Source organism: Cheilinus undulatus, linkage group 10, assembly GCF_018320785.1.
Source record: "Cheilinus undulatus linkage group 10, ASM1832078v1, whole genome shotgun sequence".
Classification (NCBI taxonomy): domain Eukaryota; kingdom Metazoa; phylum Chordata; class Actinopteri; order Labriformes; family Labridae; genus Cheilinus; species Cheilinus undulatus.
Window position 1 is genome coordinate 6,321,850 of NC_054874.1, and position 27,033 is coordinate 6,348,882.

At 39.4% G+C, this 27,033-nt stretch overlaps 1 protein-coding gene across 4 annotated transcripts in view; it reads right to left on the reverse strand.

The window, feature by feature from the left end:
• The window catches only part of elf1 (E74-like ETS transcription factor 1), a 76,214-nt gene that overhangs the window by 43,027 nt on the left and 6,154 nt on the right, over window positions 1–27,033 (reverse strand). Inside the window, exon 1 of one of the 4 annotated variants that reach the window (XM_041797338.1) lies at window positions 13,223–13,500. The exons of 1 other annotated variant lie outside the window; for it this stretch is intronic. The gene's annotated coding sequence lies outside the window, so the exon portion shown is untranslated. Of the gene's footprint in view, window positions 1–3,126; window positions 3,242–3,637; window positions 3,798–13,222; window positions 13,501–27,033 lie in introns of those variants that run through there. 2 more of the 4 variants (XM_041797340.1, XM_041797342.1) reach the window with 2 other exon arrangements.

The window sequence follows — 27,033 nt, forward strand, 5'->3', positions numbered from 1 at the left end:
GGTATGACCTCTTTATATGTTGCTGTGGCATTGAAATAGCTATCAGAATTGTTTTCTTGACAAACACTTTTAAACACTTTTAAACACTGATTGACGGAATAAAAGAAACAAGTACACATTAAAAAGCCAGGTTGTGTTTAGTATTTTCTGTATCCAAGTGTTTCTTCCATCAGGCAGGTTAAAACACCCTGAAATATGCTAATGTGCAGCTTAAGGAAAGCCGTTTTTAAGAATCCTGCAGATCAAGCTCTGGTTTAACAGCTAATAACGACTAAATCAGCTCTTCTCATCTGATCCCCTGTAAAGCCTCACAGATAGGACCACTCATGCTGAGGCAGCTTAGCCCCCTTCAACAGAGCTTATCTGATTTCACACAATTGGATACTCCAGGTCAGTGTGGTATTAGGCTATCACCAGCCAATGTTTCTATCTAATCTCAGAGCCTGTAAACGTTTGCCTCATTACTGGATGTCGGAGCTGGAAGTGCAGAGTCATTGCATTGCATGATGTCAGATGCATACCTCAAATACAGGGTAAAAACTGTTAAGCTATGCATGACTAACCTAACAAGCCTGAACTGCAACTCATGGAGTCATGACATGCATAGCTAAAGTATTATGTGTCACTCAGTCTCCACGTTTCAGGAAAAATACTGCATTCAATTTCAAGGCCATCCTAATAAATATAAAATTACAGAGGACTTTTTATTTGAAATATAATCAAAGGTTTATTTTATGTATGCAGAAAATCGTTCAAGCCAGGAAGCAGAAAACCAGCTGGCCTGGCCTCGTCAATATTTGAGAAGGCTTTATGAAGTACATGTGTTTATGACAGTCAGGTGATGAGGGTGCAGCATGAGTGCAGGAGATGAGGACAATAAATGTCCCAGCTATGGAGGCAGAAGTGTGTAATCTGGTTACACAACAACATATTTACATGGTGTGATTGTTTAACCCTATAGAATCAATACTAATAATTATATGAGGTTAAAGCTGATAAGTAGGCGTGTATGAGCTTAATTAACTGGCTGAAAGTCTAACAGCTTGTCATGGAGATACGTATGTTAATAATGACAGGCTTGTGTACACGGCTGCCTCGGCGCTGCTTTGAATAAAGAGGCCTGACAATCCGTCTCCCGAGGGTCTAGGGCTGTGTTGTTCTGATGAGAATCACAATGCAAAAAAGCAAAGGTAAACAAGGAGTGGCTGTTGCTTAGGAACACGCAGAGGGAGAGGGCTTGTAAAGTCTGTGGCACAAGAAAACAAGAGGGAGAGGGTGGGCCTCATTTGGCTCAGAAAAGATGGGTTATGTTTGCAAGGACACAGGCTGAAGAGTGGGCAAGACGTGTGTAATCAGACCACTGTTTTTGTCTCTGTAGCAAACTCCTCTTAGTGTCACAAAAATGGGACATTTTTTTTTAACTCAGTTAATGCTTTTTCAAAGGCACACTACAGTCATGCGTTTGCAAACAGCCACATTACAGCTACTTTTAACAATAACCCTCTATGTACTCATGCCAATAAAAACATGTTGATTTCTGTTTGAATTCTTGCTTGTAGAGCTGTCAAGATGAATCAAGTTAATTGCAATTAAATCAAGGATCACTTGTTGTCCCTTCAACATACTTTGGCTAAGACATGTCAGTGTCTCCCTGCAGCCACAGTGAGGTAAAATAAAAATGATCCTTAATGTCTCACTTCACTGTAAAAACTCAGCTTAGAAGACAAGTCAAAAGTCACCTTCACCTTTTGCTATTTTTACTTCCCCCTTATTATACTTTTAATCCATGCCAGGCTCCTCAATAACCCTTAGTTTAAGACAGTAGAAAAATCAAGAGACAAAAAAAAAGTTCTTACACAAGGATATACAACCAAATTCAGACTGCTGTAAAGTTATTCTACATTTTTATACTAAATGCTTTGGAGTTATTCGACATTCATACTGACTGCTGTGACGTTATTCAAAAATTTATCCTGAGAGCTGTCAAGTTCTTGCACATCTATACTGCCTGCCGTGCAATAACTTGACACATTTATACTGACTGCTAACATGCTATTCCACATCTTAAATGACTGCTGTCAAGCTATTGCACATATACTACATCATACATTATACTGATTACTTTCAAGTAAGTCCACATTTATACTGACTGCTGTCAACTACACATTTATCACTGTCTGTTATCCAGTTACTGCACATTTACACTTACTGCTGTGGAACTGTTCCACATTTTTACTGACTGCTGTCAAGTAATTGTCCATAGACTGCCTGGTGTTGAGGTAAGAGTTCATTATAGAGATAGCTTTAGGATATAAACTGTTTTCCTGAAATCTTGGGAAATGTTCACATTATCATAGAAAACAAGCTTTGTTACTCTGAGAAAAGGAGACAAATAAGCCAAACTAATAAGAACAACAAAACAACAAAAATTAATTTGTCAATTGCGGGAAAAAGTTAAATGAGATGTACGTCTGCTAAGCATTTTCATTAGAGCTATCAAGATTAATCGAGTTAATCACAATAAATTAAGGGCCACAAGCAGGACCACATTTTTAAAATCACAATTAATTGCATGCTTTATTATTTCTTTGAGGACACTTTGGTTAATCCACTTCAGCGTCTCCTTGCGGCCACAGTAATGTAAAACACATCCACCTCTGCTGCTAGATGTCTCATTTCACTTTAAAATGTGATAAAAGGGTGCAAATATCCTGATCAACTGCAGAAATTACGAGATTAATCACGATTAAAAATGTTTTGACAGCCCTAGTTCTCATACGTCATAGACTTCTGCTACCCTTTTGTCCCAGGCGCAAATTTGCGGCCCACTGAAAACAGCTCTGTGATGCTGTACTTAGCTTTTCTTAGCTTAAAGGCTGGAAACGAAGAAAAATGGGTTGCTTTGCTCGGCACCGAGGCAAAAAATGTGGTTCTTACTTTGTAAATCTTTAAAAAAAAAGTTTTTTTTTTAATCCATCACGACTAAAATAATGAAATATAACTTTCTATGTTGTTGTGTTTTTTAAACCTTGGTGGGTGAACAGAGCAAGGCTTGCTGATTCCTGCTGTTTTCAGGCCTTAAGCTAAGCTAAGCTAACTAGCTGCTGATTACTGCTTTTTACTTACAGATAGAGGGATCAGTCTTCTCCTAAAACTCCAAGAAAATAAGTGAGCAGATTTCCCAAAAAGCCAAAAAAAAACAACTGCTCTGACGAAGAATAAATGTTGGGTAATGGATGTCGATCAGCACCGACGAGCAGCGCTGTTGAGGTGAAATGTACAGAGAGCACGCGCCGCAGTTTCAGTTTCCATTCTTTGCAGTTTTTTCTATGGAAGTTCACTTCTTAGAAGCAAGAACTGAAAGCTAGAATTTAGAACAATCTGGAGTTTAGCCCTTCATTTCTCAATCTCGCGGTTCAGCCTCTTTTTCATCACACATCAGCCGCAAATCATGATGAGTTTCACACAAAAAGGGGACAGGTGTCCCTGCAAGCAAAATCTGCTGAACCTCAATACAAGCTACACTAGTCAAATTCAATAGAAGATGAGTACAAAAGTGCAGAATATGAAAATCTGAATGAAAGCACTGTATGGCAGGACATCTGTGACAAAAAAGGGGAAAAACAACAACTCTGACCTCCATAATGAAGACGTCTCAGACATCAGAAGAGCGGATAATTTGGCTGCTGGAGTCGTTATGAGCAGGGCCAGTTTTCCACACTGACAGCCTGCTGCTGCTGTGGCATCCAGACATCACTGCAGCTGGGTGTCTGGGACTAAAAGCCTCTGAAAAACCATGTGGGGAATCCATTTCCCTCTGCGCCTGGGTCAGAATGCCTCTTTGTACCAAATGACGCTGCTTTAACGCGAACATGATGTTTAAATTAGCATGAGGCAGTGTTAGGGAGGTGGCAACAGACTCCAGATAGAACTTCTTTCAGTGAGGATGTCAGTTTTACGGTCACATGCGCCTCACAGCTGGGAGTCTATTTTTTAAGCCACGTTACCTCATGCAGGGTGGGAACCAAAGAATTGGAAAGAAAAACTCTAAAATGAATGAACCCCCAGTCCACTGCATTTAATACTGGTGTGTATCTTCAGCCATTTAGAGCTGACAGCCAGCTCGATCTTATTCTCGTATTTACACATTACCATACAAGCACAAATGGCGTGCTTCAAACAAAGACAGAGGCACAGAAAGCTGTAATGGAAATTTTTATGAGGTTCTGCATCCTGCTTTTATCTGTCACAAAATAATGTCAAACCTGCCTCCACCCACACAAACTGACACGCAGATAAACTTTTTAACAAGGTGCATGCATCATTACAATTTCCTCCATATATATGAGCTACTCTTTATGCTAATGGACTGTAAAACTTGTTAAATTGACTGCAGCATGCAGATCAATACTTTTGATTTTCCAAAAATACAATCTCAGTAATACTAGCATATGACATTGTCTGTCTTTGGGTATAATTCATGATTAATTTGCAATTAAGCTTCACTCTCAGGGCTATTTAGGCAGCAGAATGAGCCCACTCAGTGAAATCTATTTATTTATGTTTTTATGGATGTACGAAAGTAGAAGAGGAATTTTAATTCTGCTGATACCCAGCGAGAAGTTGGACTCATCAATTTCCTACACCTTTTGGTAGTTAGTTTTGTATAATTATAATATTTCTTTAACCTAAAACACCAGACAGATGGCCTCATACATGGATTGCATGGAATCAGGCCTGCCCACAGATTTGGCTGGGCCCCTGACAAAAAGAATGGGCTCATTTTACACATTTCAGCCTTTTTAACACATTTTTGCCAGAAATTTTTACCACTAGAAACCCATTTTGACACTTTTTAATCCTGTTTTGACACTTTTTCTGCTTGTTTTTGCATCCTTTGACCCATTTTTTACCACTAGAAACCCATTTTGGGGGCACAGGTGGCCTAGTGGTGTAAGGCGCGCCCCATGTATGCGGACGGTCAGGGTTTTCGAATCCAGCCTGAGGCCCTTTACCGCAAACCTTCCCCCCGCTCTCATCCCTGTTTCCAATTCTATCCACTGTCCTCATTTATCAAACAAAGGCACAAAAATGCCAAAAAGAAATCTTAAAAAAAAAAAAAGACACCCATTTTGACACTTTTAAAACCTATTTCACCACTTTTTCTGCTCGTTTTTGCAACCTTTGACCCATTTTTGTCACCTAAAAGACTTTTTTGCCACTTACTTAACACTTTTTACCACTTTTCCAACCATTATTGCTACTTATAAGCCATTTCACTACTTTTAAACCCTTTTTCTTGATTTTTCTGCTTAATGTTGCCACATTAAACCTATTTTGCCTCTTTTCACCTCTTTCTCCCCCCCACTGTTAACCTATTATTGCCACTTTTTCATCTACTTGTTCTGCCTGTTTTGGCCACTTTTGACCCATTTTTGCCAACTTTACCCCATTGTGCCTCTTTTTTTTTTTTACTTTTATTGCCACTTTTCATTTCTGTTTCACCAGTTTTTCTACCCTTAATTGCCATTTGTAGCCATTTCACTACTTTCTACACACTTTCCTTCATTTTTCTGCCTATTTTGGCCACTTTAAACCCATTTTACCTCTTTCTGCTTCTTTTTTCCCTATGACAACCCATCTTTGCTACCTCTTTTCACTACTTTTTGTTTTGTTTTTTGTTTGTTTTTGCCAATTTTAACCCATTTTCCCACTTAAAACATATTACAGTCAAATTAAACCCAATCTAATTCTGTTTTGAGGAAAGGGATTCATTTTGAGGAAGGCTATACATAAAACATGACTAGGTGAAAAAAAAATGCATAGATAAGAGTGGTTATTATTTAGGTTAAGAAAATGGTTATCTTAGCCTAACTCTACAGTGGACCATGACTTTGCTGACCTCCATGCGGCAGTTTCAATAAAAATGGCTACGTCCAAGCTAATGGCTTCAATAGTCACCATTGTTAATGGGCTTGCAGAGCAAACCCCACCTGCAGCTCACACCTTGTTCTCCTCAAATAATCCTGATTGGTCCATCCGTTCTCAGCCAGATGCAATCGTTACAGACTGAAGCTTTACAAGATCTGCCATGAAAACTGGCTAATCCAGCAAAGTTAATACTTCCTTACATTATTTATGGTTTTAAAACTGGCAACTATTGCCATGAATATAGATGAAAGCGGGTGATAGAAGCCGACCAAAAGATGGTAATAAGGCAGAAAGAAGCATAACCAGAAGGTTAGGTTGTCAAAACATTTGATACTCTGATTAAATATGGATGCCACATTTCAAAAAGATACAATCTTTATCACTTTAATGAGTCATAGTTTTGAGGTAGTTCCAAAACTTAAATAAAACACATCTATTCAAGAGGAAAGATGCATAGGTAAGTAATAAATCAATGACAAAAATGTAGGCATGCTGCACATTATGACATAAACACTGTCAGTGTTTCGGTGTTCAAAATGGTGTCAATGTTTTCTGCAGAAATCCTTCTGCAATTTTTGAAAACAAGCAAGTATCCAACATTTGATGTCTTGAATTTCTATTTCTGTAGCAGTGGTATAACCAGGTTTCAATTTTACTAGTATCATAAGCAACCCTACTCTAAAGTACTCCTCACCTTCACCCCTGAAGAAAGCACAAGCTGATAGCAGTGGTGTATTTTGAGTTTTTCTAGCTCTGTGAAATAAAGGCCTTTCACATTTTTCAAACCATCTTGAGTGCCTGGATCTGGATTATTTTGCTAGTGTTTTTGGCCACAAGTTTTCCTTCCCTTCCATACTCTTAAGCTTAGTTCAGATCAAATCAAATTCATAATATGACAAGTTGAAACACAACTGCTATTGACAGGCTGCTCAGCAATGTTATTAAAGGTCACATATTTTAGCCCCTTAAAGACAAGTTTATATTGGTCTCAGAGGTCCCCAAAACATGCCTGGGAAGTCTGTTGCTGAAAAAGCACTCCAGTATTGGATTTTTGCATGTCTATAAACCCCTCTAAAACCCCTCTGTTTCATCCCTGCTCAGAATGAACTGTTTCTGTGTCTGTGGCTTTAAATGTTACAGAGCTGTCTGACTCCACCCCTCTCAGGAAATCATGGATGTGGCTCCTGATCAGGAGAGGAAGGTGGAACTTTCTTCCAAGCAGGGAGGGCCAACTGAACCTGGGGTAGGGGCTAACACCCCACATGACATCATGAGGGGAAAATCTGAGAGCGGCTTGTTTCAGCACACATTTTCTGAAAGGTGGAGAAAGAGAGTGAGGGGAGGGAATGGATTTTTCTGATTCTTGGGGGGCTTGTGGACAGGCCAGGGGGACATGTTTTTGTTAGAAAAGCCTGCAAATCATTACTATTTTGCATAATATGTGATCTTTAAGGAAGCCTACCGGTTCACGCCACTGCAACTGGAGGAGGCGATGCATCATTTTATAGCAACCACACTTGTTGTCACTAGTTTTAAAGTGATGTGTTACTGCACAATTAATCTGGCTGTACAAGAAGGAAAGTAATGCACACTACTGTTTTTTTGTACTTATATGAATCGTCAGATTATACAGGCTCCCTCAGGCTAAACACTAGATAGATGTTATCATTTGCAAAAATTGCAGGATGATTTAGTCAATGAATGTTCTGCACTTACAGCCCAAAACCGCTATTGCCGATTTGACGACTGAATTGCAGCCTCATCCAAGCTGCAACAGTTCCATTCAAATTGCTGCAACTTTCCCCTGCAACGTTCTAAAACCATCTTGTTGTGCTGTGAATCTTTGCTCTCAACAGGGCTTTGAAAGGTAAATGTACTAATTATTTATCCTCTACTAGTTAAGTTGTTATGAAGCCGTGAGTATGACAGCAATGTGACACAGCCGTGCAAGCAGATCAATCTTCAGCCATGTTGTTAGGAGACTCTTCCCTCAACTAACTCTGAATCAGTCCTGACCAGCACGGTATGTTGCATAAGCAGGAGTGTTATCAAAAGGTGTGACCTGATATTCCACATATCATCTCTCTCCCACACAAACACACTCTCTTTCTTTCTCTCTTTATGTGCCTGAGAACATGGCGCTCCAGTCTTTCAACCAAACCTGCGAGAAGGGTGATAAGAGTCTTATAAACCTGCCCCCTCTTCAGCTTTCTGTGGCTACAATGTGGGTAAAAAGTAAGGGGTGGGAGCTATGTCATTCACAGGTGCGGCTTTACTTCATGCAGTGTTAATGCAAAAAGAAATAGTGTGAAAATCTGCAGGAGGCTTGTTCAAAAACGTGAAAACTGTAGTTAGTAAAGAGTGCCTTATGAAGCTTCACCACAGTTAGTTCACCACATCATACACAAGAAGCAAATTAAAAAATCTCTCATAGGCATGAGGACAAAAATGTTTTGCAAAATGCAAAGTTATAAAATCCCTGAAAAGTACACGCTTGCGTCACTTCTTCAATTGGCAGGAAATGACTCAGATAATAAAGATTAAAGCAGAGAAAAGGCAGCAGTAGTGCTATTCAGCTACAAATCAAGATACCTTTTTCAAATCTCTGGGCCGTGTGTTTCGATGTTATGATCTCAGCTCTGGTTCGACATGTTCTTTAGAAGAATGGGCTGCCAGTCCCAGCACGCTCTGAGTATGAGACAGTTGCAACACGGAGTTGCTCAATCGAATTTAACTTTAATCATCGAAGTAGGGTTTCTTCAGGTGGCTTTTATATCTGCTGAGAGACATGCCTTGCTCAGTGGCACTTCGACAGTAGCTGTAGGGCAGAGGAGAGTGTTACACATTAACTTTCCTCACCCATGCTCAAACTTCCCGTCACAAAACCTACTTCTTCAACCTGTAGGGCCTCCATCCTCTGCAGAAAAAGTTCTATTGAAACAAAAGAGAGGAACTGACACAGGAACATGATGCAAACCCACCCTTAAAGCTACTGTGAGAAATTTTAAGCTGGCTATGAACTGGGGTGAAATGAATAAATGCTTCTTTATGATCTACAGAAGCAAACAGAATCATTTCTGAATGGATTAATTATTCCTATGGAGTTACTCTGAAAGCATGGAGCTGCTGCTGCAGGGTTGGTGTCAGACGAAGCTGCAAACTACTGAAATAGACTGTGTACATTTTACCAAGCAAAGATTCATGATGCATGAGGAGTTTGACTGATTAAGATATAAGGATGATTTCTGAGTCAAGAACACAACTTACACATCTACTGGACAAAGTCGGCAAAGACTGATTCATCCCCACACTGCAAAAACTAACATCAATTTTACTCTGAAACACTCAGTTGAACCAACTCAGTTTTCTGTAAACTGTTATAAAAACATATTACTTCTACTCCTTGGCCATAAAAGATATGATAATGTTGATGTTGGGTGGATGGCAACATCAGCTACTGAATCAGTGGGTCACTAAAGGCCATCATTGCATATGTTTGCTTGAGTTAACCTATCATTAAGTGGAATGGTAACTTAAAATGTCTTTCATTATTATTTCAGTGAGTACTACTTAGATGTTTTTAAGGTAATCTGTATAATATTTTTGAGTTTTATGAAGTTATCAGGATTTACAGTAGAGGCTTATATTTTATTTTTTTTGTTTAATTTCACCAGTTAAAGAAGTGATTGGGATGGGACGGGAAATAATTAAGTGGGCAATAAACCTTTTTTCAACATGACTTAAGTTACTGACTCAGTTAAAGAGGTCCTGCCTATGGTGGGCAGTGTTAATGTTGAGTGGATGGCATGCTAAACTTGACTGGTAACTTTAAATAATATTTTGAGTTCTATGAAATTATCAAGATTTACCGTGGAGGCTGATGGGAATACTCCCATTATTTAAACATGTGATTGGGATAGGATGGTAAAAAAATAATAATAAAGTGGGAGAGGGGCGGAGCAGGTACTCTACCCAGACTGCCTTTGGGCAATAAACCTTTTTGCACCACGAGTGAAGTTGCTGACTCAGTTCAAGAGGTCCCACCAATGGTGGGAGTGTTAATGTTGAATGGATGGCATGCAGAACTCAGTGGGGCATCAGCTACTGGTAACTTAAAATGTCTTTAAAAATTCAGTTTTTTCAGTGAGTACCACTCACGTTTTTCAGGTAATCTGTTACCTACAATATTTCCTGTCTATGAACTTTTCAGGGTTTACAGTAAAGGCTGACATTTTTACGGGATTCCCACAGGTCATGGGATTCCCGTGGCATGGAAGTGGGCAGGAGCATAAACCACCATGACAATAGACCAAAATCATATACGAATATGCACGTGCAGTTTTTATGTTCATCTGGTTAGGTTTTGTCAGTGGAAAATGGAAAATAACTCCATGTATTGACCACACTTGGCAGCCATTTTGCTTGTAGTTTTCTTCCAGTGAGCCAACACTGCAACACAAGTGAAACGAACTACAATTCCCCACTGGAAACAGCACTACCGCAGCCGACACTGCCATCAACGCAAGCAACACAAGCAACATTTTTTAAATGGAGCGAGGCAAAGGCGGTCAGTCAGATGAGGCAAAATGCGACTTAAAAGTAAGACAGAGCGATCTGACCATCAAATTTCAGAACTAGCCGGGAAGTCACAAATTTTAGAAAAGTTCATGAGAATTGAGCGTTGCGCCGCTAACACACCTAATGCAGCCTGTAAAATGTTTCATTTCAGTAAAGTACACCAGTGACTCAGGGATGAGAGGCTCTGGAAATCTGTAAATGTTGTTTAAAGGAAACTGTTTCTCAAATACATTAAATACAAAATTATATGCCATGTTTGGGTATATATTTAGATATTCAAATGAGTGGAATGGGGATAGAAATGGGAGTTATTCTACTGGGAATGAAAATCCTTTCCAGTGTCATCCACTAGTTTACACTGCACTAAAAATGATGGAATCAGAAGTAATGCACACTCAAAGGAGATGATTTAGCTTAAGTTTAACTCTAATTAACATTTGAATCTCAGTTTTAAAACAAAAAGTTTCCACACAGGAGCTTTAAATAAAATCAAACAGCCAAGTAAACAAAAAAGTGGGAGCTTTGACTCTGACTTATTATATTGGGATAGTCAGGCGTGGTCCAGCTAGGATTATTAAAAGATAGCGTCTGTGGGCAAACATGACGTATGTATGGTTTCATTATAAGTCCACTTGTTTCCTGCATCCCCCCTTCGATAAAGTGAGCTGATACACAGAAGTGGAAGTGACACTGATGTGGACTGATAAAACAAGATGTTTTTAAGCAACCACATTCATGTCAGGGATGAGGGTCAGTTCTTTTTTCATTTGGAAACATTTTTAACAGTTAAACTTTCAAAATAGGAGGCTTAACTTGTTTTTCTCTGCTTAAGACTGTGCAAATGCATCATATCTGAGTTACATAAACAAAGAAAAACTTGATCTGTTTTATGATAAAGACCGGTTTAAACCTGATCATGTAACGCTAGAGTTGACTTGATGTGTGTTTTGTCCAAGGCATAAAAACTAAAGTACAAAGTTGTATGTTTTTTAGCCTATTTGAAGCATGTGTCTGAAACACAAAGCTAAACAAATTCTCCATTTTTACGTATCTCGGTCTGCTGGGGCTGTAATAAACTCCACCCTGCCTCAACCTCCTCCCGCCTCCGTCATCTTGCCCAAGCCTAATGATCTAATTACAGGCAAAGACTTGTTGACTTTGTATTGAAAGAGCAGCCAACCTGACACCATACTATCCCCATACCAGCCCCTTCCTCTTTTTTATTCAGATGCCTGCGTGTTGCAATTGCAAAGCTCACACCTCGTACAACTCCATCCTCTGAGGCTTCATTTACAATCCAAATCTGGGTGGGCACAGATGATGAGAAAAGTTAGGTCAAATGCAAACTCGTGCCTGCTGGACACAACAGATCTATTCACTCTCTGGGTCATGTGCTGATGCTGCAGTGGGTGCGAAACACAAACAGAGAAAAGAAGCTATTTCTTTGCTGTTGCACTGAAAGGCCAATTGATCCAAGTCTAAGAATAGCTCAGTAACTCAGCCTAATGAGATATTTATTTAGTATCTCTGCAGTGATCTCTTCTTGGCTGCTCCCTGCACATAACATCATCTTATATCTGCAAAATTATTTCTGAATGCCAAACAATCGCAACTTTATCAGTATTTTGCATGTAAAATTGAGCAAAACTGGATAAAAAGTAAGTGAATCAGACTCTGAATCAACATGCATGAATAAGGTGTGCTCTAATCTGAATGCTGTTCACACTGTACCCATGTTTATTCAGCGGTGCAGTATGTGCTAAATGTCTTCTGTGGCTAACAAAGTGCACAGTCGATTTCTGGTGAAACAGGAAGCGTGCTTTTATCTCTGCTGCACTGAGCAACTTTTAGAAACAGATTCTGCAGAACATTTAGCAGAATCATTTTAACTGGTTGGTGGGGGGAGAAAAATTAGGGGAAGGTCAACTTATGCTCACAGAAAAGAAGAACTGTGAGTTCAAACTTCCCTCTGAGCTGAAAATGAATAGCTTCTGGGCCTCTATGCACATTACAAGATGAGCAGCATTCTGTTCTGTTGAAGTGAAGATTTAAAAGCATGATGAAGCCCTGTGTGACTGACTTCATGCGCAACACTGTGCGGAGGAAAACAGCAAAAGCACAGACATTTTAGCCTCCTTAACATTTTCAATAACATTTGGAGAGCAGTCATGGATCCAAATAGACACAATGTGTAATTACTGATTACTACAGCATGAAAAAATACATGTGGGCTTGGTCCAGGGGCTTGCAAAACACAGTTCCCGCCCTCACTTCAGCACACCATATAAGGCAACAATTCATAAAAGAAAAGGCATATCAGCAAAAGCCTATTCTGAGAAGTTTTTAAAGTGACAAAATCATACTTTTATTTCATACTGCATGCTGCCAAGTCAGGAAAAGTGTCAGAGAAGTTAAGAGGGAAACCAAACAGAAAAAAAATCAAATATTCCACTTGTGTTCTGATGGAGAATTTCACCTTAAAAAACATTAACACAAAGGTCTGATGTCTGAGACATCAGGCCTACATATCCACTGAACCTGCTTGACTTGTTAAAGCTCCCTTCAGAGAGCCTTAACATGTCAATTGAGTTAACGAGAATGCTACCATTGAGCTTTAAGGGAAATATTACTGAAATACAAGGTGCAAACAATCAAAAAAAACCTTTACAAAACAGTACTATTGATCTAAAGAGGAGCATTCATCATTACTAACCTCAAAGACACAGGATTCGGATGACAAGGTCCATGATAGCAACTCAACAAGTGTCGATCTCAGTGACCGATGAAAACCGAGATAAAAAATAGGCTATAAAAGTGGAATCGGGTTAATCCAAAGTGCGTTTTGAGGGGGTAAAGGCGCCTGCAGGTGTGGACCACCGGCTAATCCTACACCCTTTTCTGGCAGTGACAAAACAAAACTTGAGAGGAGGAGGAGAAAGAAAGACAATGCAATGGCTGCTGTTTGAAACAGAAAAAGGAGAAGTGTAGTGGAGCAACTTGTCCTCTCCCTATGAGTCACGCAGCGCTGTCGCCATTGGTAGGAGCGCCCTGAGGCTGGGTGCTCTCACCTTCCCACCAATCAGCGGCGAGTATCAGCCCTAAATGCAAATCCTTTCAGGTGAGTTCAGTGTTTGGCTGCCATTGGACGGGGCCGCGGCGGGGGAGGGGAGAGCAGAGAGGTCCAACCGGAGGGCCACACCTCAAACAGCCTGAAAGACGACAGACGGGTTTCTCCTGCAGGGGCGGAGTGCTGAAGGTGTAGGTAAACAGTCAGACAGGTATGCACTTACTTTAGACTTTGACCATACAATATGGGCCAGGCAGGGTGATTAAAATCTGAATAGCAGCTCAGAAGTAAAGTTCATGGGTCTTTGTGTCTCATTAAAGCATTTACAGAGAATTGTGGGTCTATCAGTCCTGGGAGGGAGACAGGATGGTTGCTGAGTTTAGGGGAGTAGTTCTCTCTGCTAGTAAAGCCCCTATAAAACAGCTTCTACTAGTGGGAGACAAGAAAAGAAATAAAAATGTTACAAAGGCTGTGCTTAAATGTGAACAAGTGCTTCATCATGGAGGCCTCAAGCTTCTCTCTCTACTCCTCCTCCTCCTCTTTTTCTTCCTCTAGATTCGGTAATCATGATCAGAGGAAAACTACAGCACTGTTGTCTTATTTTTTGCATATTTGTCACACTTATATGTTTCAGATCATCAAATAAATGTTAATATTAGACAAAGAAAGCCTGTATTAATAAAATGTTCAGTTTTTAAGTGATGATTTTGTTTATAAAGGGAAATCACACTGCCACCACCATGTTTGACTGTTGGCATGATGTTCTTTTTTAAGAAATGCTGTGTTAATTTTATGCTAGATGTAACTGACCGCACACCTTCCAAAAAGTTCAACCCTATTATTTGGGTTGGGTGTGGCCTGCAGGTTTTTAGATGTTGTTCTGGGTTCTTTCTGACCTCCTGGATGAGTTGTTGATGCGCCCTTGGAGTCATATTTGTTGGCTGGCCACTCCTGGGAAGGTTCACTACTGTTGCAAGTTTTTCCCATTTGTGGATAATGGCTCTCACTGTTGTTCTCTGGAGTCCCAAAGGCTTATAAATGTTTTGTAACCCTTTCCAGACAAATACATGTCAATGACTTTGTTTCTCAGCTGTTCTTGAATTCCTTTCGATGGCACAATGATGTTTCCTTTTGAGATCCTTAATCCTATTTCACTTTGTCAGACAGGTTCTATTTTCAGGGATTTCTGGATTCAACCATTTTGGCAGTAATCAGGTCTGGGTGTGGATGGTGGAATTGAACTCAGCTGTCCAAAAAAAAAGGGGTTAATAAAAGTTAATTCATGATTTAACATGGAAGGCAATTAATTTTTCACATAGGGTCAGGTAGTTTTGGATGGCTTTTTCCCCTAAAAAAATGAAATCATAATTTAGAAACTACATGTTGTACATACCCAGGTTATCTTAGTCTAATAATAAAATTAGTTGGATGATCTGAAACATTAAAATGTGACTAATATGAGGTTATAAGAAATCGGGAAACAGGTGAATGGTTTATCACAGCCCTGTATCCTGCTTATTTGAGGGCTACTATCTATAGCTGACACTTGATCTTTATCAGAAAAGACACTTAAGCAAACAGGACGTAGTGGTCTGTGGTGTGAAGCACTCTGCATCATTATAGCATCTTGTTGACGCACATTTATTCATATTTTCCACTGAAAAGCCCCATGTCGACAGACACAAGAGTCAAATATCTTAAAAAACAGCTTAAATTGTGTGGAAAGAAAATCGTCAAACTAACAAAGGACTTGGAGATTGATATTTTAAAAACAAACCCATTAAACTCAATTGTAAGCGCAGCAGAGTCTCTTTGTCACGGACCCCCAAATCACCCTCTCAGTCTCCATCGAGCGCTCTCATCATCACATTAATTCTTCCTGGCCTGTGTTCAGTGCAGCTCGGCTCAGAGAAGAAAGCAGCTGTTTGATTCAGAGCAAATTGATAGCCTCGCTGTGAGGGAAAAGTTACACCAAACAAGCTTCATTTATCACCGCGACAACACCGAAGCCTTGGAGGAAACTGTTAACTTCTCCCAATATAACCTCTGAAGGTGACTGTACTGCAGCGCTGCTAAAATCCAGGATGAGAATGTAAACATGCAAAAACAGACACAAGCATACACAAGCAAATGTAAATCCAATGTCACTCCTTTCATGTGTGCCTTAAATTAATATGAACCAATGCACAAAGATCAAACATTTTACAGAGCTATCTGAGGCTCTGAGAGCTGCCGTGGTGTGCTTTTGTTTTCATAATCTCTATTTAACTCTTTTTCCTAATTCAATTATTCATTCACAGCTTAAATCAGTTAAAGGAAATGGTAGGTTTGAGATTAAAGGAACATTTGAAACCAGCAGCACTGATCTCTGTAAGCTTTCACAGTCCTGAAGCAATCACTCTGTACAAATTTAGAGAAATAAAAAATGTTAATGACACAGAGCTCCATTACAGTGAGCTGTTAAGAGTGTAGTCAGCTGGGACCAGAAAATATCTGCCTTGCAAAAAAAGAGAAAAAATGTTGAATTTCTGACAGCAGGAGACACATGAGTCAGAATTTCTACCTGCGACCTCTGTTGGTTAAAACTAACACCTAACACACTTGCACCTAATCTAACTCTGAAAACTTAAAGGGGACATATTTTACCCCTTTAAGATAAGTTCATATTAGTCTCAGAGGTCCCCAAAACATGCCTGTGAAGTTTGCTGCTAAAAAAAAACACCCCAGTATTGGATTTTTGCATGTTTAAAAACCCTCTGTTTCAGCCCTGCTCAGAATGAGCTGTTCCTGTGTCTGTAGCTTTAAATGTTACTGAGCTGTCTGACCCCGCCCCTCTCAGGAAATGGATGTGGCTCTCCTGAAGATCAGGAGAGGAGGGCATACTGTTAGAAAAGCCTGAAAAAGTGTTTTTTTGCATAATATGTCCCTTTAGGTCCTACTCATATATTTTAACATCAGTATTGGTTTTAAAATCATCTAAATGCACAATATGTAAATGCCACTGGCAGGGGGCTCTCAAGCAAAACAATAACAGACAAAAACTTCTTGTTTAAAAATGAGGGACATTAGAAACTGCTTTTCATAAGTTATACTTCCTAAACTGTGGACATTCCTTTATGTTTCCTGGATGAATTTCACATAAAAAGGGAGAAAAGCTGTTTAAAGTTGCCTTCCTGGTTTGCTCTTGCAAAGCAATCTCAGATTAGGATTGGAGAGAATCCATTTTTAATACTGTTAAACCTTACAAAACATTTCCCATGGATACAGCAAGGGTCAACAGCTACATTTGTACATGGACCAACTTCTTTCTTAGGGGGCTGGATTTCAAATAAACTAAAATAAATAGATATTTTGGTCTAATTAGGATAATACTTTATTAATATTTCTATTTCTTTTCAAAGTAAAATATTTAGCACAATTTTTGGGGGGCTTCCACATTGTCCATCACTGGGTTTGAGGTCAATAAGCAGCGCCCTGATTGGTGAAAAACTCAAGGAGGAAGCAGGTCTTTCGTTTTGATTCTCAGGCAGGGAAAAATACACTCTCCAAGAGCCTGAAGTGAAAAGCTGACACAGAAAAAGTGCAGCTTTACTCAGGACTGGACTGATAAACATGTGTATCGTGCATCATATTTACTAATAACGGCTGACACGTGGATTTGTGTAAACAAACAAACAAACAGATCAAATGTGAAGACATTCCTGATAAAACTGTTTTAGAGTAAATCATTCTGGGGTTGATTTTATAGCTGTAGGGATTTAAATACAAAAGATAGCTTTTAATCACAACATCTTTTCAAATCTTTTTTCTTCACATCTTCTGAGTCTCGATAATGTTTTGGGGGCCTGATATGGCCCAAAGCCTCCAGCTGATGATCACTGGTATGGCGTGTCAAGTTTAATCCAACCAAAAGCCAGTGTAAAGCTCTGACAGGAAGGCAGCAGCTACTACTGAGGCTTCGTTACAGTTTTAAAAGAGCATTGGACTGGGATTTCAGACCTATGTTTATTTTCTAAAAAGATAGATAAATAAAGAACCAACGTGTAATCTTGTGCCAGCTATTTTGATTTCCAAATTTAGCCATTTACTCTGCTTACCATGTTCATCTGTATCAGAGACACTGATGTATAAAATAACAGTTTAGCTGATGCTGATACTGATGCCTCTTCCATCACTTCTTTGGTGTAAGACTCTCACTGTACTGGCATTTTCTCTCACTTTTCTAAAAACAAACCAGAATTTGGCCACCAGCTCACTTCTTCAGCCTGATTTTAAGAATGCATATTTGATAGATATAGATATATAGATTTATTTGGAAGGCTCTGCTCAGAGATGGTTCCTGGGTTAGTCAAGCAGCATGCTTTGACTTTCCAGAGAGCGCCCCTATAGATACATTTATGATAATGCACACTGAATACAATAAAATGAGTTCAAAAGCAATGAATCCATAGTGGCATGAATCTTAATATGAGGGTGCCACAAGCTTTATGCTATAAAGGAGGAGGCTGGGGTGGAGGAGGTGAAGCTTTTCCTGCAGCAGTGTGGTGCATCAGCATTAATGAAAGCAAGGATTACATCATATATAAATACCCTGATGTGTTAAGAAAAAGAGCTGTGATTGGCTGTGGGAACTGGGAGGTGATAATTAAGATCAGCTGGTCATCAGCTGATCACAGTTGGACATATGAATATCATGTTCTTCATGAACACTAGGCTTCATATATCTGAGTCAGCAGGTAAGTGTACTATATTCAAGAATTAAATTGGATATAAAAAGAGAAATATTGGCTACTGATATCTGTTCATGCCATATTTGCTGACGGCTGATGTTTGTCGACAGAGCTGGCATCAGCACAATGTTAATTTTGGCATCTATTTTTAATCTTAGTCTTCGTTTTAGTCTTTAAATGAAATGCATTTTAGTTTAAGTCACATTTGAGTCATTCTACCCTTTTAAGTTTTAGTCTAGTTTTAGTTGACGAAAACTCATAAACATTTTAGTCTAGTTTTAGTCCATAAAAGTCCTCATATTTCAGTCTTTACTTTTAGTCCAAGCATTTATTTTTTTTGCCTAAATCTGGTACCAAATCATGGTAGTGTGTTCTCTGCACTCTGCTAAACCTGTGGTCCCTGCTTTTAAAAGCTGAGAGGTAGAAGAGATACAGCTGCATTGTTTTTTGACAGATTTACCCACAGTGGAGAAATATCAAGGATTTTGAATGTCCAACAAAAACTTAATAACATTTTAGTCTAGCTTTAGTCATCTGGACAAAAACTAAACTTACTTATTGTCAGTTTTAGTCATCACAGATCTATTTTTGTTAGTCTCAGTCTAGTTTTTGTCATGAAAAAAAAAAGACTGTCAATGAACATTTTTAGTCATAGTTTTAGTCGATGAAATGAACAGAGCATCAACAAGTGCCTAGTCAAACTGATGCATCTGTGCATCACTAAAGCGATCACATTATTACAGTGTAGGAGGGAATAAGTAAAACTTATACTACAAAACAAAATTTATAATCACTTCCAATAGCTTTACAATACCATGAAATGCACTCTGATTTTAAAGTTTAAGTCAAACAAGGTAAACTAAAGCCAAAAAAGCCATTTATTCTAATAGATATGAAAGGGAAACCTCAGATAAAGTAAGGGAGATGAGATATCTCTTCCTGGTTGAAGAGAAGTTTTTAAAAGCTATATAAACTGATAACGTTTAGACAAACACAGGCACCTCTGTTAGAAAACGGCAGCTCAATAGCTTGTACTTGTCTGCATAAGCGGTGGAAAATGTGGGTTAGTTCTACCAGACACACATCTTTAGTCACACTACTGCCAGAGACAAATTCATGGGGCTCAAATCTAGACTAAACCAGGAAGCCTCATGAGCGTTGGGAGAATAATGTGTCATTGTTTTACCAAAAAAATGTTCACAGTTATTTCTCACAGGGAATTTACAGCCCATCCAATTATCTACTGTGATACTGAACTCAAATTCAACCGTACTTCTACGACAAACACATTCACCCATGCGACTGGAAAGGGAAGATGTCAAACTTTCTGGTGTTTCATTGAAATTGGGGATGAAATAACAATCAGTGAACAGCATGGAAACAAACACAAGTCTCATTCTGTTCATTGTGTTCCTGCATTGGTGTTGAATTAAATGATGTGGACTAAAGACACGCCTTTACTTTGCAGCACACCCATAAAAACAGGGTCAGTAGTTTCTCCTTTTTGCTCATTCTGCATCACAGAGGTCAACCACAACAGACGCAGGCCCCACAGACCCTGTTTCTGTGCTTATTCTGGTTTTTCTGACAATTTTACCCAAACGTCACTATCACTTGTGCTGCTCCGTGTGAAAAAAATATGACACTAACAGTAGCGTGTTAATCTGACAATATAAAAATTGTTTATAGGGGTAATTACAGACATTTTCACGATGATAAATATTCTGTAGCCCTGAGCAATAATTGTATGGGTCAAAGTGTAGTAAACTGAGCCCTAAAATGGAGCCTGTGCTAATCATTTTTATGTCTCACTCCCACTTTGTCTTGATTTATGTGACACATTTATCTAAGCAGCCCAGCAAATTTTCACCAGGCAGTCCCGGTGCACTCAGACAATTCTGATCACTCAGTATTAAGGAGTCATGCTGAAGGACTGTGGACTCGTAAACACCAGACAAACATTTTGACACAATCCTTGACAGGATGAGATACGGGAGTCTTTGGAGGACGCACAGAATTATTTGTGTTGCTCGGAGGTCATCTGATGGCTGCTTTCGCTGCTCAAATACAGAACAGGAAAGCTTTCAGATGAGGCTGTCAGAGGCCGGCTAACAGGACAGAAGAGCAGCCCACAGGAGACACAGAGAGAGGTAAACAAAAGGGCAGAGAAGCATTATAATGAAGCCCTTTGAGATGGACGAGGAATTATGGTAGGAGGAAATAACATCTGTCAGGTTGGGTTGTAGTGAAAAATTGAAGGAGACAAAGGCGTATGTTTCTATCATGCTTATTTTGGTTTAAAGGTGGACCAGCTGTTTGCTGTCAGACTGGTTTGTTCTATGACATGACAGCTCACAGCGCTACGAAAACGTCCTCATTCTCGGACGGCGACCGTCCATAGCAGAGTCAGGATCAAACATGAATCACTGCTCTGACCAATGATGACTGTAGACCACAGACCCAACACGACCCAGCTGTGTAGGTGCAGAGCTGCTAAGACAAAGCCTGCAGAGATCAGCAGGCTTATGTGAGTGATTCAGAGGCACCTTTGAGCAGAGTTAGATGCACAGAGCCCAGGCTTTTATCAGAGAACATTCAACAAGGTTAAAGGAACATTACTCATTCTAATATGCTGCACACATCACCGACCAAATTCACCCTGCAGCCATTTTCCTGCTCACTCAGAGAGGGGAGAAGCTCAGATGCTTACATTTCATGCATGTTGTATGATCTGACATCAATTCCCTACTTATTCACTGATAAGTAACTAACAGGACAAGGAATGGTGAACATCAAGATGGAAATCTATTTTCAAAATAAAACACTCACTTCTTGAGACAACAGCTAAGGTTTAACCCAGTGGTTCTTAACTGGTGGGTCAGGACACCGACTGTAAAAAGAACTGGACGAAGCCAGCTGTTTGATCACAATAGACAGACTAAAACAACTTTTGAAGCCAATCAGAGAGAGCCTCCATATTGAAATTGCAGTCTCGATCATAAAAAATGTGTTAAACCACACTGTTATGGGATACCATTGGTGCTCAAGGCCACCGATAAGAGTGATAAAGTGGAGAGCTTTATTAAGGCCAAACTGGGGGGTTAACGAAGGTCAAAAGTTAATCTGTAATGACCATATTTCATTTTTAACCTTAATTAGAACCAATATCATCAAGGCAACAAAAAATGGATTTTATTTATTTATTCTGTAGTACAATATATATATCTCCAAATGTGACCCATTTTTCTTAAAACAGAATCCTCTTCTTTTTTTAAGGTAATGTAAACAATGTGGATGGGCACTATGACATAAATCATAAACAAATTAAACATCTGGATACCATAGAATAAAGCAGAAGAAACTGCAATAACTGTAAGGGAAAATAATAGGGATGCACAATATTGTATCAGTATTAGGAGATATCAAAATTTCTGCCGATATTTACATCCCATATTTTGCCTGTGTATTTTAGCATATATCGACTGTAAATTTTGTCCATATGTATTAACGAATTAGTGGAGTTTTAGGCTGGACCAACAGACCTATGTCAGTTGAGGTCTTTATCTTTATGTATCCTGATTCTTTAAACTTTCAAGTGTTTTTTAAGGACAAAAGTTTTTCCCAGTCATCCTTTTCCCAGTCAAGGACTGAAATTTTTTGTCCGAAAAGCATATTTAAATATCGTATCAATATTGGTATCGGCTAAAATGAATCCGTAAATATCGGCATATTGAATATCGAAAAAAACCCAATATCATGCATCCCTATATTGGCATCCCTCAAAAAAAATATACAAATAATTGCAAAATAAAGCAAAAAAAAAAGTTAAACTGGAAACAAAGGTTAAAAGAGGCAAAAGAGGCTTTAGCAGCAAATATGGGTAAAGAAAGAAAAAACGGAGCCTAAAAATGGTGAAAAGCGGACAAAAAGGGGTAAACATGGCAATAAGTGGAAAAATGAGTGGCTTAAGTTGTGAAAAGGGTTAAAAATTGCAAAAAAAGATGTTATGTGGAAACAAATGTGGCAAAATGGATGGAAACTGTGATGGCTAGAAATGAAAAAAAATGGCACAAACACTTAATTTGAACATCAGAACCCAATGATAGTTTGACACACTTATCAGCTCCAAAATGAAGTAACCATTAGCCAGGATGCTAGCACCAATGCTACTGGCCAAACACTTATGCATTGATATCATCAGTAAATCACAACTGGGAAGGTCCTGTTCACTGGGTTTTTTAGGGGCCCTGCAGAATCTTCGGGCAGGTCTGACAGTACTATCAGTTCACTGTTGATTGCATTGTAGTAGCAACAAGCTGGTCTGGTTTCTAGTGTTTTCATTTAGACAGTAACCTGACACACCAGGTGGATTTGGTTCTCACATCCATCTGGAAAACTTGCCATAGACGGTGTTTGGGAACAAGCAGAGGCTTTGAAAAAAAACTCAGAGGGTGATTGGATGAATTTTCTGTCACATCGTCACAGGCCAATCACAGCAAAAAAACACGTGACGTAGCCACTACCGAGGTGCCCCACTACCAAGGACTAAACTCCATAGAGAACTGCATAACGCAAACCATGGCAACTGTAGACTTTTGTCGTTTTTGAAAGGAAACCAGCTCACTGCGGTTCTTTGGTCTTCTTTTACCGAAGAAATGTCGTCAAGTTCTGATATAACTTGCGCTTTAGCAGCATCCACGTTAATGTCTTCTGCCATAATTGCACCGGCCTCTTGTTGCTGCTTGCTTGCGTCTGACTCAGCCGCGCCCAAAAGTACTACCCCTCGACACTGATTGGTCCTGTCACTTTCTAACTGGGCCCAAATGGTTCAGATGGGAGCTTTGCAAGATGGATTCGCCAGTGAGAAACACGGAAAAGGGCAAATCCATCTGCTTTTCAAGGTTATTGAGACAGAATATTTGTCAGGAATCGTGGGCCTGAACTCGTTAAAGCATGGATTAGATTAACAAGCTAGTAATTCTTGTTCCGACTACAGAGGCATTTAGTCATTTAGTTCCACATCCTGAATAATAAAACAGAGATAGTAGCAGTCAAACATTAACAAACAATTTAATTTACTTCACTAAAACCTGAAAGACTGGTTGTTAAAGTGAGGAAACCTGTATTTCTTTTACAAAGTTTATTCCCACACCCTTGCATGAACCATCCAGAAAACCGTGCAGTCATGATTTTAGTTCATATGTGCCAATCTAATTTTGATGAGAGAGCAGAAAGAGAATTACACCAGGTTCAATGATCTAGTAGTTTAGCAGATGGAAACAAAAACAAACAGGTCATATGAAAGCTCTACTTCATATTGTAACATATGCTGTAAAAAATGAAAGGGTCTAGGTGTTGAGGTAGCACTAGGTCAGCTGCTGCTGCCACACATGCAAACTGCAGCTCATTAATTATCAAATAGAGAGGTGGCTGACAATCCAGATTATCCACATCCCACCTCCACGGACTGTAACTGCTACCTGCAGGAAGGTACCAGCAGAAAACATTCACTGCTTTGTCCCCCTACATACCTCATAACTTTTGTTTTTCATTCAAACATCTTATCATAAACAATCACTGAGGTTATAAAAAGTCCATCACTGTCACACCAGCTAATTCAGGTCAAAGAGCAAACCCTGCCCCAGCATGCACCAACAGACCAAGAGCTCAAGTTTATCTCAAGCTCATTATTAATAAAATGCCAAGAGGCCCTAGGAGTATATTGCTCTGTCACTCAGAGCCCAGATTATAATACCCATTGGCTGCATGCAGTTAAATAATTCAGTGAGCCTGTGGCCTGCCTGCCGCTCTGAAATTAACTCAAAAGAACAAACAAATGACAAAATTTATTGCTGCTGAAGACAGACAAAAGCCTCTCAGCAGATGTGGTGAGCTGCCAGAGTTCTCCGCAAATCCTGCCTACTCTGTCCTCACTTGATATATATTAGTCGCATTTGTTCAAAGAGTTTTTGGAAAGTTGAGTGAGGAGAGAGCATTTGACTTTCTCCAGGCTAAGCTCACTGTTTGAATCCTTGCACCAGAGGCTGAGCTGACTCATGAAAGGCCTCCGTGAACCTCTCACTACTAGCTCATTAGCTCTGAAAGACATGAAAAATGACAGGGTGAAATATTATTACGGGCCAAAGTTGCAGGCCTAGCCAGTTTCTATTTTTGACAAGAAGTACTCTGTGTGGTCGAACTAAAGTAAGCTAGAACATTACCACCCATGCCATCACTCCTTAATGTAATTACACTTACATCAGTGATAGAGCGTACTACACTATGTGCTTACATGGTCCTCAGCAGGCACCATAAAAATATCTAAGTAATGCGGTTAACTAATCTCATGATGTCAACATACTGCCAAAGTGGGCTCTCTGATTCATCCTTCAGTAGTTCTGCAGACAAAGAAACACACTGAGGAAAAGGCTGAGGTTTCATAACATTTTTCTTAGGTTCCCTGCTTTTCAGGGATCTAGCCTGCTAGCTTAGCATAGCAATAAGACTGCAAAGAGGAGGGCACAGTTAGACTGGTTACAGGTAAACTCACAACCCCTCTCACATCATGTTTGTCTAATACATAGAAGAGATAAAAGTTTGGCCTATCATGTTATCTTGGACAAGCTTGGTGGTCTCCTGCTTCCAGTCTTGATGCTAAACTAAGCTAAGCTAATTGACAGCTATGGGATTGTTTTGCATTGGTAGGAATGACTTGAAGCGGTATCTTCTTATCTAACAATCAGTGAGAAAGTAAGCAAGCATTTTTCTATCATTTTAAAATTTGATACAATAATAGTAAAACTAAACTATACTGATACCTGTTTTGATACGACAGCAATGGAATTAGAAGTCTTAGACACCTAATTTGAGGTAATTTGTTGTTTTTAATGATCATAAATTGCAGGCAAACTCCTGCAAGTACAGTGCATTCATAAAGTATTCAAACACCCTTAGTTTTTTCAGGTTTCTCATGTTGCAGCCTGATGCTGCAGTCAAACATTTTTATTCCCACTAATCTACACTCACTACCCCATTATGACAAAGCAAAAACAGAATTTTCTATTTTTCCAATTCTTTTGGAAATTTATTTTTTAAAAACTGAAATATCCCATTAACACAGCATTTAGACCCTCTGCTAAAACTCCCATTTCTCTGGGTCATTGCAGAGATGTTTGATCGCACCTTGATTGGAGTCCACCTGTGGTGAATTAGATTTATTGGACATGATTTGGAAAAGCACACACCTCTCTAGAGGGCCTCACAGCTGACATATCAGAGCAAAAATCAAGGCATGAGGTTAGAGGAACTGCCCACAGAGCTCGGAGACAGGATTGCTGGTGAAGGCTTTCACATGGAGTGTTTTGGGAACTCCAATTAGACTTAAGTGTGTTCTGTCAAGGTGATAAACACCAGAAGAGTAGAGGGCTGCATTGATGGTTGTTCTTCTGGAACTTTGTCCCATCTCCACGCAGGATCTCAGTCAGAATGACCATCAGGTTCTTGGTCACCTTTCTGAAAAAGGCCTGTTTCCCCTGATTGCTCAGACTGGTCAGGTAACCAGCTCTTTGAAGAGTCCTGGTTGTGCCAAACTTCTTCCAGTTGAGCATTGTGGAGGCCACTGCTGTAGGGAACCTTCAGTGAAGCAGAAATTTTTTGTAGCCTTCCTCAGATCTGTGCCTTGCAACAATCCTGTCTCCTTCCTCTGAAATCCAGTTTTCACTTTTTCATTATGGGGTACTGAGTGTAGTTTAATAAGGATAAAATGATTTTACTGTGGCATCAGGCTACAACATAACAAAATTTACAAAAGTGAAGGGGGTCTGAATATTTTCTGAATGCACTGTATTGTCCAAATTGTACAAAAACATTGACATTATATCAGTGAAGTCTGTCTGTAATTTTGATGGATATGCTCTATTGGTGCAGCAATCATCACTGAACAGGTGCTTCTGGGATACCAGAAGTTCAAAAGAGTCAATAGCAACAGCAGAATAAGCTGTTTGGCATTGGAAGAGAAAATCTGGCAATTTTTTCATGTGTGCAGCACACATACTCAGCTCTGCTGCTCATCCCACAAATTACTGATCCTTACAAATGTGGCACCACTTAAAAGGGAAATAAACAGACTTTCTATCGGTATAAGATTTATTGCCAAGAAGCATTGTTACAACAAAGAAATAATGTACCAAACACAAATCTCCTTACTTTTTGTGCTAATATTAGCCTGTATTGATTTTGCATAGCTTTCAATTTTAGTTGTCTTTATCACAGCCCCTGTGAGGGAATTTTGATTTGTGTATTTTAGTTTCATCAATTATATTTATTAGAGACATTAAGGTGCCATACTGTGGACAACATAGCAACATCTCAACGTTGACTGATCTTATCATGTACAAAGTCAGTGTTTTCTGGCAGAAAATCTTGTCTTGCGTCATTTGAACCACCCAGTGTGTGGCTCGGTGTAAATCTTTGCTTTAAAAAGGAAATACTGTTTCCTCAGCATGCATCTGACACCTGGCAGCAGTTGTAGGCATTACCCAAAAAATAATATATTAATAGACAATCTTGTCCCCAGTGGTCACATCCTCTTTTGTAGGTCATGCAGAAATTTAAAAAAAAAAAAAAAAAAACAGAAGCTCAGTAGATTTGGTCTGTTTCATAACCAGCTGAAAACTCATCAAAGGGGGGCGCTCTAACTCAGGCCAGTTTGAGAAAATAGACTTTAAC